Here is a 13,714-nt window from a genome sequence, read left to right on the forward strand (position 1 = left end):
CGAAATGGATCTAATTTTAATTACGAATGACATCTATAGAAGGAATGCTCAGACAGATGCTTCAGACTCCAACTAAATACACTAGGTCCTAATTGCTCTGCAGTCTTTCAATTCACATCAAATGAACACGTCAACCCTGTTGCTTCAGTCTCTCCAAGAAGGTAAACACCAGGCTTTAATGGGCTGTGCTAATAATACCTCCGCAAAGCAGTTAAACAAAACTTTAATTCTTTTCAAGGATGGCAATGAAAAGAAAATTCTGAAAGGAAAGACTGTGAGTATCTGAGATTTGTACTAAACTTAAAAAAATAAGTTTTGGAGACTTTGATAACCTACAAAAAATGATAGTCAAAGATCTCTCATAAAATTTGTTTCAATATATGAAAGTAACAAAAATGAAATTCAAGGCATACTTCTCTTTCATTTCCTTCCATTCTTAGATCCTTATCAGGGAATAGTCCTAACTAGCTCAGAAAATTTATTTCAAACCGTTTTATTTGGATGGTTGCTGTATTTTAATCTCATAGAGAGTAATTTAAAAAATACTTTTCCCAACTCTATCTAGCCTCCCATTTCTAAATATGAATCTAAAATAGGTCTGTAAGAAACAATCGGCCGTATTGCTAGTTGTGTAGCAATAATTCTTTGCTTTCTGAGAATCCTAAGGAAGAACTGAAGCATGAGGCTGGGACCAAATTAACACAATAATTCCACAGTTAAAGAAACACTGGGTAAACACTCAGTTCAGTTGCTCAGTCGTGTCCGACTCTTTGTGACCCCACGGACCGCAGCTCGCCAGGCCTCCCTGTCTATCACCAACTCCCGGAGTCCACCCAAACCCATGTGCATTGAGTCGGTGATGCCATCCAGCCATCTCATCCTCTGTCCTCCCCTTCTCCTCCCGCCTTCAATCTTTCCCCAGCATCAGTGTCTTTTCTAATGAGTCAGTTCTTCCCATCAGATGGCCAAAATATTGGAGTTTCAACTTCAGCATCAGTCCTTCCAATGAATATTTAGGACTGATCTCTTTTAGGATGGACTGCTTGGATCTCCTTGCAGTCCAAGGGGCTCTCAAGAGTAAACATTCAGTCATTCTTACTCTCTCTGAAATCTATAATTTGACACGTAAATGAAATATATTCATTTCATAAAACATTTAGACACTCAATAAATATTTGCTGAAGGTATTTATGAAATGAAAATTTTAAATGCAGAATTCATTGCTTTATACTTATATATTTAGAAGTCACTGTATGTTTACAAAGCACGTCCTAATCCTACTCTTCATTCAGAGCAGAAAAAAGAGAATTGGATTAACATTAGCCATGATGACTCTCAGATGAACAACACTTTAAAACTTTCCGATGTATTACTTCACAAAGTAATGTTAAATGTCTTGTACTAAATCATTCCAAACCACGCCCTAAGTAGGTCTCATTTCTTTGGACCCACAGTGCCATGAGCCCATCACATCATACTGCTTCATCAGGATGCTTCATCAGCATCATTGCCTAGAGAAAAACGGGGAGAAGAGAAAGTTCAAGTGCAGCTATTTATAGGATATGAGTAAGGAGTATGATTACGGAGTCCTTAATCTTTTACTATAATATTAGCTTCCCCAGTGGCTCAGTCGATAAAGAGTCTGCCTGAAATGCAGGAGACCCAGGTTCGATCCCTGGGTTGGGAAGATCCCCTGGAGAAGGAAATGGCAACCCGACTTCAGTATTCTTGCCTGGGAAATCCCATGGAGAATGGAGCCTGGCAGGCTACAGACACAGCTAAAGCAACTTAGCAGGCACTCACGGATAGCAAGATTTGTGTGCTCGCAAAGAGTCAGAGTTGACTGAGCGACTAAATCTACCTACCTACCACTAGCAACATTTGGGCTTCCTACATGGCACTAGTGGTAAAAAACTGGCCTGCCAATAAAAGATGCAGATTCAACCCCATAGCTGGGGAAGATCATCCTTTGTCCATGGGAAGAGGGCATGGCAACCCACTCCAGTTTTCTCGTCTGGAGAATCCCATGGACAGAGGAGCCTGGCTGGCTACAGTCCATGGGTCACAAACAGTTGGACACAACTAAAGCAACTTAGCAGGCACGCATTGATAGCAAGATTTTCATGCTCTAACTTGAACTTTTATCAGAGAAGTCCTACTAAAAATTCCAAATTAGGACTTCAGAACAGAAAATAAGATGAAAAAATCAGATCTGATAAGTTACTATTCACATTTTGTTAAAGAAATTATAGTTCCCTTGAAGTTCAATTTGTTCACTTTACAAAAGCTGTTTGCTTGCTTTCTAAATAGCTCAAATTATCTCATTTAAAAAAATGTGAAATTCTTTTTAAACTACTTTTGTGTGTCCTGAGAATTAGGATAAGGTAGAAGAGTTGTGAAGCAATAAAATAAACAGAGAAAATTCATTATCATTATAAGCTAATTGGCTTAAAATAACCATGAAACTTAAATGACACGCTCTACTTAACAAGAACAGATCACTGGGTTGGATATGGAGAAACAGGACTTTTAATCACTGAGATTTGGGGTTTACTATTTCCAGGTACTTATACATATTTATTTGATTATCACAAAAAGCTATCATTGCACAATATTACAGTTGGGAAAACTGAGGCTCAGAACATTTAAAATAAAATAGTATAAGACAGGGTAGCATGTAACAGTAGCCTTTAGTGTCAACCCAATATGATTTTAGTACCAGAGCTTCTACTCACTTAGGTGATTTATTTAAAACTGCCAAGCTTCATTTTCTCTTCTGTAACTTGGTTAAAATAATACTTGCTTCATATAGTCATGAGAATTAAACAAATATGTGTATAAGGTTTTAACACCTGACATTCAATGTGTCAAATGATATACAAGTATTCAATAAATGTTAGCCACGGCTTCTCAGTCACTCAGTCATGTCTGACCCTTTGCGACCCCCTAGGCTGTAGCCCAGCATTCTCCTTTGCCCGTGGGATTTCCCAGGAAAGAATACTGAAGAGGCTTGCCATATCCTCCTTTAGGGGATCTTTCCAACCCAGGGATTGAACTTGAGTCTCCTGTGTCTCCTGCATTGTCAGGCAGATTCTTTACTACTGTTCCACCTGTAAAGTCAGCTATATAGGTATATACTATTAGTAATTTTAATGATTAAATGACCAAGATACAAAGACAGAGCTGATGTGACGCTAGTTCAATCTGAGTACATAATCTGTGTACTAGCTATTACAGTTTACAGAATCTGTGTACCTAGCTACTACAGTTTACTGCCTCCCATCCTTGGTAAAATGAGAGTTTTCAATAAGGACCACATGATCTTCTAGTTCTGAAATACTGGGAATTTGGAATATGAAGATATTTTTTATTTCCTCATAAAGAGATGGAATACCAGACCACCTTACCTGTCTCCTGAGATATCTGTATGCAGGTCAAGAAGCAATAGTTAGAACTGGACATGGAACAACAGACTGGTTCTAAATAGGAAAAGGAGTATGTCAAGGTTGTATATTGTCACCCTGCTTATTTAACTTATATGCTGAGTACATCATGAGAAATGCTGGGTTGGAGGAAACACAAGCTAGAATCAAGATTCCCAGGAGAAATATCAATAACCTCAGACATGCAGATGTTCAGTTCAGTTCAGTCACTCAGTTGTGTCCGACTCTTTGAGACCCTATGAACCACAGCACTCCAGGCTTCCCTGTCCATCACCAACTCCTGGAGTTTACCCAAACTCATGTCCATTGAGTTAGTGATGCCATCTAACCATCTCATCCTCTGTCGTCCCCTTCTCCTCCTGCCTTCAATCTTTCCCAACATCAAGGTCTGTTCAAATGAGTCAGCTCTTCACATCAGGTGGCCAAAATACTGGAGTTTCAGCTTTAACATCAGTTCTTACAATGAACACCCAGGACCGATTTCCCTTAGGATGGACTGGTTGGATCTGCTTGCAGTCCAAGGGACTCTCAAGAGTCTTCTCCAATACCACAGCTCAAAAGCATCAATTTTCGGCATTCAGCTTTCTTCACAGTCCAACTCTCATATCCATACATGAGCACTGGAAAAACCATAGCCTTGAATAGACGGACCTTTGTTGACAAAGTAATGTCTCTGCTTTTGAATATGCTATCTAGGTTGGTCATAACTTTCCTTCCAAGGAGTAAGTGTCTTTTAAGTTCATGGCTACAATCACCATCTGCAGTGATTTTGGAGCCCCTCAAAATAAAATCAGCAACTATTTCCATTGTTTCCCCATCTATTTGCCATGAAGTTATGGGACCGGATGCCATGATCTTCATTTTCTGAATACTGAGCTTTAAGCCAACTTTTTCACTCTCCTCTTTCACTTTCATCAAAAGGCTCTTTAGTTCTTCATTTTCTGCCATAAGGGTGGTGTCATCTGCATATCTGAGGTTATTGATATTTCTCCTGGCAATCTGATTCCATCTTGTGCTTCATCCATCCTAAGCGTTTCTCATGATATACTCTGCATATAAGTTAAATAAGCAGGGTGACAATATACAGCCTTGACATACTCCTCTTCCTATTTGGAACCACTCTGTTGTTCCATGTCCAGTTCTAACTCTTGTTTCCTGACCTGCATACAGGTTTCTCAAGAGGCAGTTCAGGTGGACTGGTATTCCCATCTCTTTCAGAATTTCAGATATGCAGATGGCACCACCCTTATGGCAGAAAGTAAAGAAGAACTTAAGAGCCTCTTGATGAAAGTGAAAGAGAAGAGTGAAAAAATTGGCTTAAAACTCAACATTCAAAAAACTAAGATAATGGCATCTGGTCCCATCACTTCAAGGCAAATAGATGGGGAAACAATGGAAACAGTGAGAGACTTCACATTTTGGGGCTCCAAAATCACTGCACATGGTGACTGCAACCATTAAATCAAAAGACACTTGCTCCTTGGAGGAAAAGCTATGACCAACCTAGACAGCATATTAAAAAGCAGAGACATTAATTGCCGACAAAGGTCTGTCTAGCCAAAGATATGGTTTTTCCAGTAGTCATGTATGATTGTGAGAGTTGGACCATAAAGAAGGCTGAGCACTGAATTGATGTTTTTGAACTGTGGTGTTGGAGAACACTCTTGAGACTGTTCTCTTGGGCTATAAGGAGATCAAACCAGTCAATCCTAAAGGGAATCAACTCTGAATATTCATTACAAGGACTGATGCTGAAGTTGAACTTCCAGTACTTTGGCCACCTGATGCAAAGAACTGACTCATTGGAAAAGACCCTGATGCTGGGAAAGATTGAAGGTGGGAGAAGAAGGGGACGGCAGAGGATGAGATGGTTGGATAGCATCACCAACTTGATGGACATGGGTTTGAGCAAGCCCGGGGAGATGGTGAAGGACAGGGAAGTTTGACATGCTGCAGTCCATGGGATCACAAAATGTTGGACACAGCTGAGCAACTGAAAACAATAGGTGCACTTAATCATTAACTGAAAAAAATAAAGCCCATACTCTTCAGCTAACTAAATATTCATCATGTTTGGAAAATCTCTCATATAAGAGATTTTAATATATCTTGGTCTTGATCTTCAGTGTTTCACAAAGTTGGCTGTCATTTCACTTCTGCATAGATAACACCATCAGGAAATGAGGTAATTTCCTCAAATCTGTTCTCTTTCACAATATTTTAGCGTTTGTTAAAGTTATGATTTCCCTTTTAGGTTGCCATCACTTGCTTCTTGGAAAAAAAAATCTACGACATGCCTAGACAGAATATTAAAAAGCAGAGACATTACTTTGCCAACAAAGGTCCATATAGTCAAAGCTATGGTTTCTCTGGTAGTCATGTATGGATGTGAGAGTTGGACCATAAAGAAGGCTGATTATCAAAGAATTGATGCTTTTGAACTGTGGTGTTGGAGAAGACTCTTGAGAGTCCCTTGGACTGCAAGGGACAGTCCATCCTAAAGGGAATCAATCCTGAATATTCATTGGAAGGACTGATGATAAAGCTGAAGCTCCAATACCTTGAATACCTCCAATACCACCTGAAGCGAAGAACTGACTCATTTGAAAAGATCCTGATGCTTGAAAGATTGATGGAAGGAGGAGAAGTGGACGACGGAGGATGAGATGGTTGGATGGCGTCACTGACTCGATGGACATGAGTTTGAGCAAGCTCCGGGAGACGGTGAGGGACTGGGATGCCTGGTGTGCTACTGTCCGTGGGGTCGCAGAGCTGGACACGACTGAGCGACTGAAAACTAATCTTTTAGAAAATAGATAAAAATCAAATATTTCTTTTGAAGATTGATTTTAAGAGGTGGAAAATATTATATAAAGCTTCTTTGAATGTCATTTATGGCATATGTCTCTCTGTGAGAGAAAAACAGCATACCTTGAAAGGATAACTGAAAAGGGAGCTTTTTACTAAAGAAATGGGAAAGGCAATGACTTTCAGCGTCATCAAGTTAATCTTTCTTTTTCAAAATAAGACAGAAATTAAAATATTTCAAAATATAGTGTAAAACTTCTGTTATTTACCACTTTACCTCATAGCTGCTCCTTTATGTCAACTAATCTGTGAAGAACAAAGACTAGAAATCCTTCAATGAGAACCTGGCCCAGTAATAACACTTACCTATGTCCCTGCCATCAGTGATTGGGGATCATCTGCTCCCATTCTGGGCATGTGAAGTAAATGCTCTGCTTGGGAAACCAGACTTCCCAGCCCCTCTTGGATGTCTGGCCATCAGGTTAAGGTAGATAAATGAAGATCTGTGTGGTACAACAGCAGGCACATGTGGGCCATCACACAGAGGCTGATGCTATTTTTGGACAGATAGTGGAAACAATAAAAAGGAGTTGATTTTGTGCTTCTATATAGTCTCCTATGGTTCCCGACTGCAATCTTTTCATTTTCAACATGAGCTATGTGTTGGACTCTGAAAGATAAGCTACATTCCTAATTCATGCCTTGTGATTTTTCCAAAATCAATGAGTGCATTGGGATTTACCTTCAGTAAGTCTGTGGACCTTTTGAGTTTTCTAAAGCCATCTTATTTAGAAGAAAAGAATATCAGCATGCCTTTACGTCGTATTTTTAGACTAGAAGGGCTCCGTTTATAATGTATTTTATCCAGTGGCTTATTTTGAGATTGCAGTGAGATCACTGATCCTAATTTTGGCTATTTCAGTTGAAAACCTGGTATTCTTATGAAAGATAAATAGGATAAATAATGCTTCAAAGAGCATGCAGATAACATGTACTTTGAAGAAAGAAAAAATGATGTATCTAATTATTTTCAGGATGGAACTACAGACTTCAAATAGTTTACATATTACTATCTGAAGTGAAAGTAGCTCAGTCGTGTCTGACTCTGTGACCCTGTGGGAGGCGGGGCAAGGGGCGTAAATATCGGCATGTGATATTTCTACAAGTTGATGACAACTGGCTGAGAATGAGTGACAGGAAAGCGAAGGAGGAATGATTTACTTTAAGAAAAAAAATAAGGAGCAATCGTGATAATTTCTTAAGACATGAGGCTTCAAGATCACAAGGAATACATAATTAGGAGCAGGATATCTCGACGAATTAAATGTTGTGTTGCCGTCTTCACTTTTGTATTAGCTGAGTCTGACATTCTAGTATATGAAACAATCTTGTAGAAAACTGAGGCTTTATATGACACTTAGGGAAACACAACAGTGTGCTTGTAGAGCAAGAATATTCTAATGTCCTTGGGCTGCCTTGACTAACCCTTAGGCCACTGTATGGACATCATATGTAGATATTCTGTAATTGTGGTCTTATTTTTAAGTTGTTCTATTGCCAAGACTTTAAAACTTAAGTACTTTATTGGATTAGCTCTCCAAGATTGACGCCTATACAATTTTTTTTTAATTTTTTTTTTTAAATGTTAAAATCTTTAATTCTTACATGCGTTCCCAAACATGAACCCTCCTCCCACCTCCCTCCCCACAACATCTCTCTGGGTCATCCCCATGCACCAGCCCCAAGCATGCTGTATCCTGCATCAGACATAGACTGGCGATTCAATTCTTACATGATAGTATACATGTTAGAATGCCATTCTCCCAAATACAATTTTAAGGATCAAATGATATAGGAAATTATAATAATCAACAGCAAGTGATTTTGCAACAATGCAAGAAATATACTGTAAAGAAACATCTGAAATTCTGTGAGTTGAGGAGGAAAAAGTGGATTTGAAGAGGGAAGAGATATATACATATGTATATACAGAGAGATATAAACAGAAACCTAACATATTGATATAAATATATGTTCATGTACATTTAACAACACAATGTGAGAAATCTGCATTCGATCCCTGGGTTGGGAAGATCCCCTGGAGAAGGGAACGGCTACCCACTCCAGTGTTCTGGCCTAGAGAATTCCATAGACTAAGTCCGTGGGGTCGCAAAGAGTCAGACACGACTGAGCAACTTTCATTTCACTTTCAAAAACACATATATAACAGAGAACATGTTTATTTGAATACATGTATTTGTCTCTTGGTCTGAAAGGCAGATCATGTTAGGAAGTGAGCAAGTGATCTTTCTCACCATTTAACTCCTTTTGCCGTGCTTTTGTTTAGTGCTCCTTCCAAGAGGGCAGATGGAATATAGCATATAAGAGACATTGCCTCCAGTTCCTTCATGTTTTGTAGAGTATTTTGCAGGACTACATGGGATAAATGCTTGATGAAAGTGTGTGCAAAATCACTTTGCATTTCACACGCGGCATTTGCAGTAGGGAAGGCTCAATGCCAATAAATTTTTTCAAACAATACTTTAAAAATATTTTGACAACAATTGGAAGGAAAATGATTACAGAAAATATTTACCCTGCCACTCCATACCACTGTAATACTTTCACCGTTTTATTGTTTCAGTGTAATTTTAAAGATCTTCCTGGTCCAAATTCATTTCTATGTTTAAATAGTACCCCATGTTTCCATAGTCTTCTCAACTCTCATATATTAATTGCTCAGAGATATTTTATTAAGTCAAAAGTGATTTACTTGCTCAATCAATCCTCTTTTGCTAGCTTATTTTCCTTCATCCCTTCCCTGCACCTGGTCAGGTACAAAAAGGAAAAACTTGTTGTTTACACCCTTTTTCTTCTTTTGAATACTTTAGGATGGATGTATTGGAATTAATAATGGGGGCATCAGGAGGTCAGCAATTTTAGCTTGATTTATTTCCTTCCCTGTCTGCCTTCCATCCTTAGCGTTCAAATGTGTTTGTTCATATGTAGATTTTCTAGACTATTTTAGATCAAAGTATGCCATATGTTTAAATAGAAATATTAACAGCAGTTCCCAGTAGCTGTTATATCTGAATACAAATTGGAAGTAAATCCCATTGACTCAATTAGTATGTTTAGAAGAGTGAATACATCAAATAAGCTAGAGCAATGCCCCCACGCTCCACACCATAGTCAAGAGTATGCTTTGGAAGTAAACAAACAAGTCTTCAAATCCAGATGTGTCTGCCTGTGTGGTTTTTCCCTCTTCTTCACTGGGAGAAGAAAGAGTAAAATATATATCTCCTCTGGTTACTGATAGAATGAAACGAAATGAGGGGAAAAGTACTGTAGTCATTGCCTGACACAGAGAAGGGACTTAATAAATCTAAGAACTTTGTTCCTTAGCTAAAGATGATGAAAAGTCATCTGGGGTCCAGCAAATTCAGTACTAGTTGACTTCAGGGGCCATAAAATCCTTAGTTGCCCCTTGTTTTATGGACAAGTGTATTCTAATGTGAAGAATGACATTTCTGTGGTTGTCTCATCCTGTTACCAATTCCTGATTTACCTTTGTAGCAGAGATGAGACAAAGCATACAGTTATGAACTAACAGGTGTGGGTGTACGTTTGATCATATCGGTTCTTTATAGTTGACACTTATCTATGCTTTTGTAAACATGTGTGTATCTAAAACCCTATAAAACTATGTTCATTTTCCTGAGAAAGGGGAGCATTATTTTATTGTTCAAAATAAAAGGAGAACTCCAAATATGTACAGTCCTAGTTTGACAAAAGCAACCAGAAATATTTTTTCAGTTTGAATAGTATTCTGCATTTAGACTGAAGAATGCTAACTGGTAGGCTATTTGAATGTGGAAGAGCACAGACTGACTTTAAGGTAAGGCCGCAATTATGGTCCAAGGGGTAGCAAAGAGTCTGACACAACTGAGAGACTTTCACTTTCCCTTTTTGCATGATTTACTTATGAAAAGAGCACATCCATTTCTCTGTTACCTGTAGGCAGAGAGACAGGTCTATGCAGAAAGAGAAAAGCAGTAAAGACCAATGATATAAGACATCAAACAAATGGAATCATTTGTATTTAGTCATAGTTTTTCATAACCTCAAATTAACTCATTAGGAACGAGTCTTTCCTTGAGGAAACACTGGCATCCCTTCACCAGTCATTTTTCTGATGGTTTAAAGGAAAGACTAAACTTTACAACATTATGGACAGTTTCAGAGACCATTTATTCTTGTTTTGCATGAAAATCATTATTTTAAAAAGTTTAAATGTTTATTAAATTAATAGTGGGCTCCTAACACCCAGCTGCAATGGCACCCCACTCCAGTACACTTGCCTGGAAAATCCCATGGATGGAGGAGCCTGGCAGGGTGCAGTCCATGAGGTCACTAAGAGTCGGATACGACTGGGTGACTTCACTTTCGCTTTTCACTTTCATGCATTGGAGAAGGAAATGGCAGTCAGCTCCAGTACTCTTGCTTGGAGAATCCCAGGGACGGGGAAGCCTGGTGGGCTGCCGTCTATGGGGTCGCACAGAGTCGGACACGACTGAAGCGATGCAGCAGCAGCAGCAGCAACACCCAGATGCAGTTTGCTGATAGCCACAAAGACAGCTGTTCTAAATATTCTATGCTGCCTTACCACTGCTTGGCATTTATACTTGTCTCATTTGTTCACCATCGCTTTTGTATTTCTCGCCATGTCACTGCACTGAGAGTGTTTAAAAGGAGAGAAAAATCCCATAAACAGGTCCTATTATATAAGAGAATGGAAAGTGTGAACCACCAAATAAGCAGCAGCAACCTCAACATTCAGTCACACCAAGAGTCTCTGCTGTGAAACCCACAGAATTAACCAGAGGCTAAGCTGTAAAGAGGCCACCTGACCTGCCTTCTGAGAAATTTGTATGCAGGTCAGGAAGCAACAGTTAGAATTCGACATGGAACAACAGACTGGTTTCAAATTGGAAAAGGAGTACGTTAAGGCTGTATATTGTCACCCTGCTTATTTAACTTATACGCAGAGTACATCATGAGAAACACTGGGCTAGAGGAAGCACAGCTGGAATCAAGATTGCTGGGAGAAATATCAATAACCTCAGATATGCAGATGACACCACCCTTATGGCAGAAAGTGAAGAGGAGCTAAAAAGCCTCTTGATGAAAGTGAAAGAGGAGAGTGAAAAAAGTTGGCTTAGAGCTCAACATTCAGAAAATGAAGATCATGGCATCTGGTCCCATCACTTCATGAGAAATAGATGGGGAAACGGTGACAGACTTTATTTTGGGGGGCTCCAAAATCCCTGCAGATGTTTATTGCAGCCATGACTCCGGGAGTTGGTGATGGACAGGGAGGCCTGGCATGCTGCAGTCCCTGGGGTCGCAAAGAGTCAGACATGACTGAGTGACTGAACTGAACTGAACTAAAGCTGCACAATCTGTCAGTCATTGAGATGTCCAGTTCTCTCCATTTTATGAGATGAAGCTAGAGTTTAGGTGCATTGCTATACATTTTGTTCAGGCAAAGTATCCTTAACTTACACACACCTGACTTTTCCTTTGGACAACTGGGGGCACCTGAAAAATTTCACAATCATAATAAAGTGAGCGTTTGGAAAAATGCAAAGAAACAAAATGTAGATGATGTGAAATTCAAATTTTGTAGTTTTCCTTAACCCCAGAATTTTTTTTATTTTTAATTGAGCATTCAAGAATCTCTGTTCACCCTAACTGGATGAAAGTAAGAAAAGGATATTTACTTCTACCTTAATCTAAACAGAAATCTTGGAATTCTTAACACATTTAAAGTCAATTTGTCTCTATAGATGAGTCTAAAAGATTATCTATACAGGAGGTTAAAAGAATACCTTATGGGATTTGCAGTCACTTGTTTGAGGATGTCCTTTAGCCCCTCTCTTTTGAAGCCTTTTGACTATCACTGTGACCAAAGTAAGAAGAGCATATCCGAGGAGCCTAGAAAACAATATGGAAACAATTCATGCATCAGCTCTAACTGAAAAATAGTTGCGCCCTATAAAGTAAACAAGTTTCAGTGAAAGCAATAAACCTTTCAAATCCTTAAATTAAATTATATCCTCTCATCATGGAGACTGTTCCTCTAGGTCCCACTTGTACCTGATCTCTCAGCCCCAATCGTTCCGCCGTCACTGGCACCATTATGAACCAGAGTCATAGCGCAACCTCTGAAGCCACAATATGATCAGTTCTTCCCAGGGGGCTCAGCAGGTAAAGAATCCGCCTGCAATGTGGGAGACCTGGGTTCGATCCCTGGGTTGAGAAGATCCCCTGGAGAAGGGAAAGGCTACCCATTCCAGTATTCTGGCCTGGAGAATTCCATGGACTCTATAGTCCATGGGGTCACAAAGAATTGGACAGGATTGAGAGATTTCAGTAGTCATGTATGGATGTGAGAGTTGGACTGTGAAGAAGGCTGAGCGCCGAAGAATTGATGCTTTTGAACTGTGGTGTTGGAGAAGACTCTTGAGAGTACCTTGGACTGCAAGGAGATTCAACCAGTCCATTCTAAAGGAGATCAGCCCTGGGATTTCTTTGGAAGGGATGATGCTAAAGCTGAAACTCCAGTACTTGGCCACCTCATGAGAAGAGTTGACTCACTGGAAAAGACTGATGCTGGGAGGGATTGGGGGCAGGAGGAGAAGGGGACGACGGAGGATGAGATGGCTGGATGGCATCACTGCCTCAATGGACGTGAGTCTGAGTGAACTCCGGGAGTTGGTGATGGACAGGGAGACCTGGCGTGCTTTGATCCACGGGGTCGCAAAGAGTCGGACATGACTGAGCGACTGAACTGAACTGAGAGATTTTCACTTTCACCCACCCCTACCAGCCCACTCAAAATGAGAGGCACTGTTTATTTTCTAATATCATCCTGCTTGAAGTCTTAAAATAAATTAATGATTCCACTCCTACACATTTTTTAAATTAAAGTATTGATTTTAATTGGAGGCTAGTTACTTTACAATATTGTAGTGGTCTTCCCATACATTGACATGAATCCGCCACGAGTGTACATATGTCCCCCATCCTGAACCCCCTCCCCCTCCCTCCCCATCCCATTCCTCAGGGTCATCCCAGTGCACCAGCCCTGAGCACCCTGTCTCATGCATCAAACCTGGACTGGCGATCTATTTCACACATGGTAACATACATGTTTCAATGCTATTTCCTCAAATCATCCCATCCTCGCCTTCTCCCACAGAGTCCATCTGTGTCTCTTTTGCTGTCTCTCATATAAGGTCATTGTTACCACCTTTCTAAATTACATATATATGCGTTAATATACTGTATTGCTATTTTCTTTCTGACTTACTTCATTCTGTATTATAGGCTCCAGTTTCATCCACCTCATTAGAACTGACTCAAATGCATTCTTTTTAATAGCTGAGTAATATTCCATT

Source organism: Ovis aries, chromosome 9, assembly GCF_016772045.2.
Source record: "Ovis aries strain OAR_USU_Benz2616 breed Rambouillet chromosome 9, ARS-UI_Ramb_v3.0, whole genome shotgun sequence".
Lineage (NCBI taxonomy): Eukaryota > Metazoa > Chordata > Mammalia > Artiodactyla > Bovidae > Ovis > Ovis aries.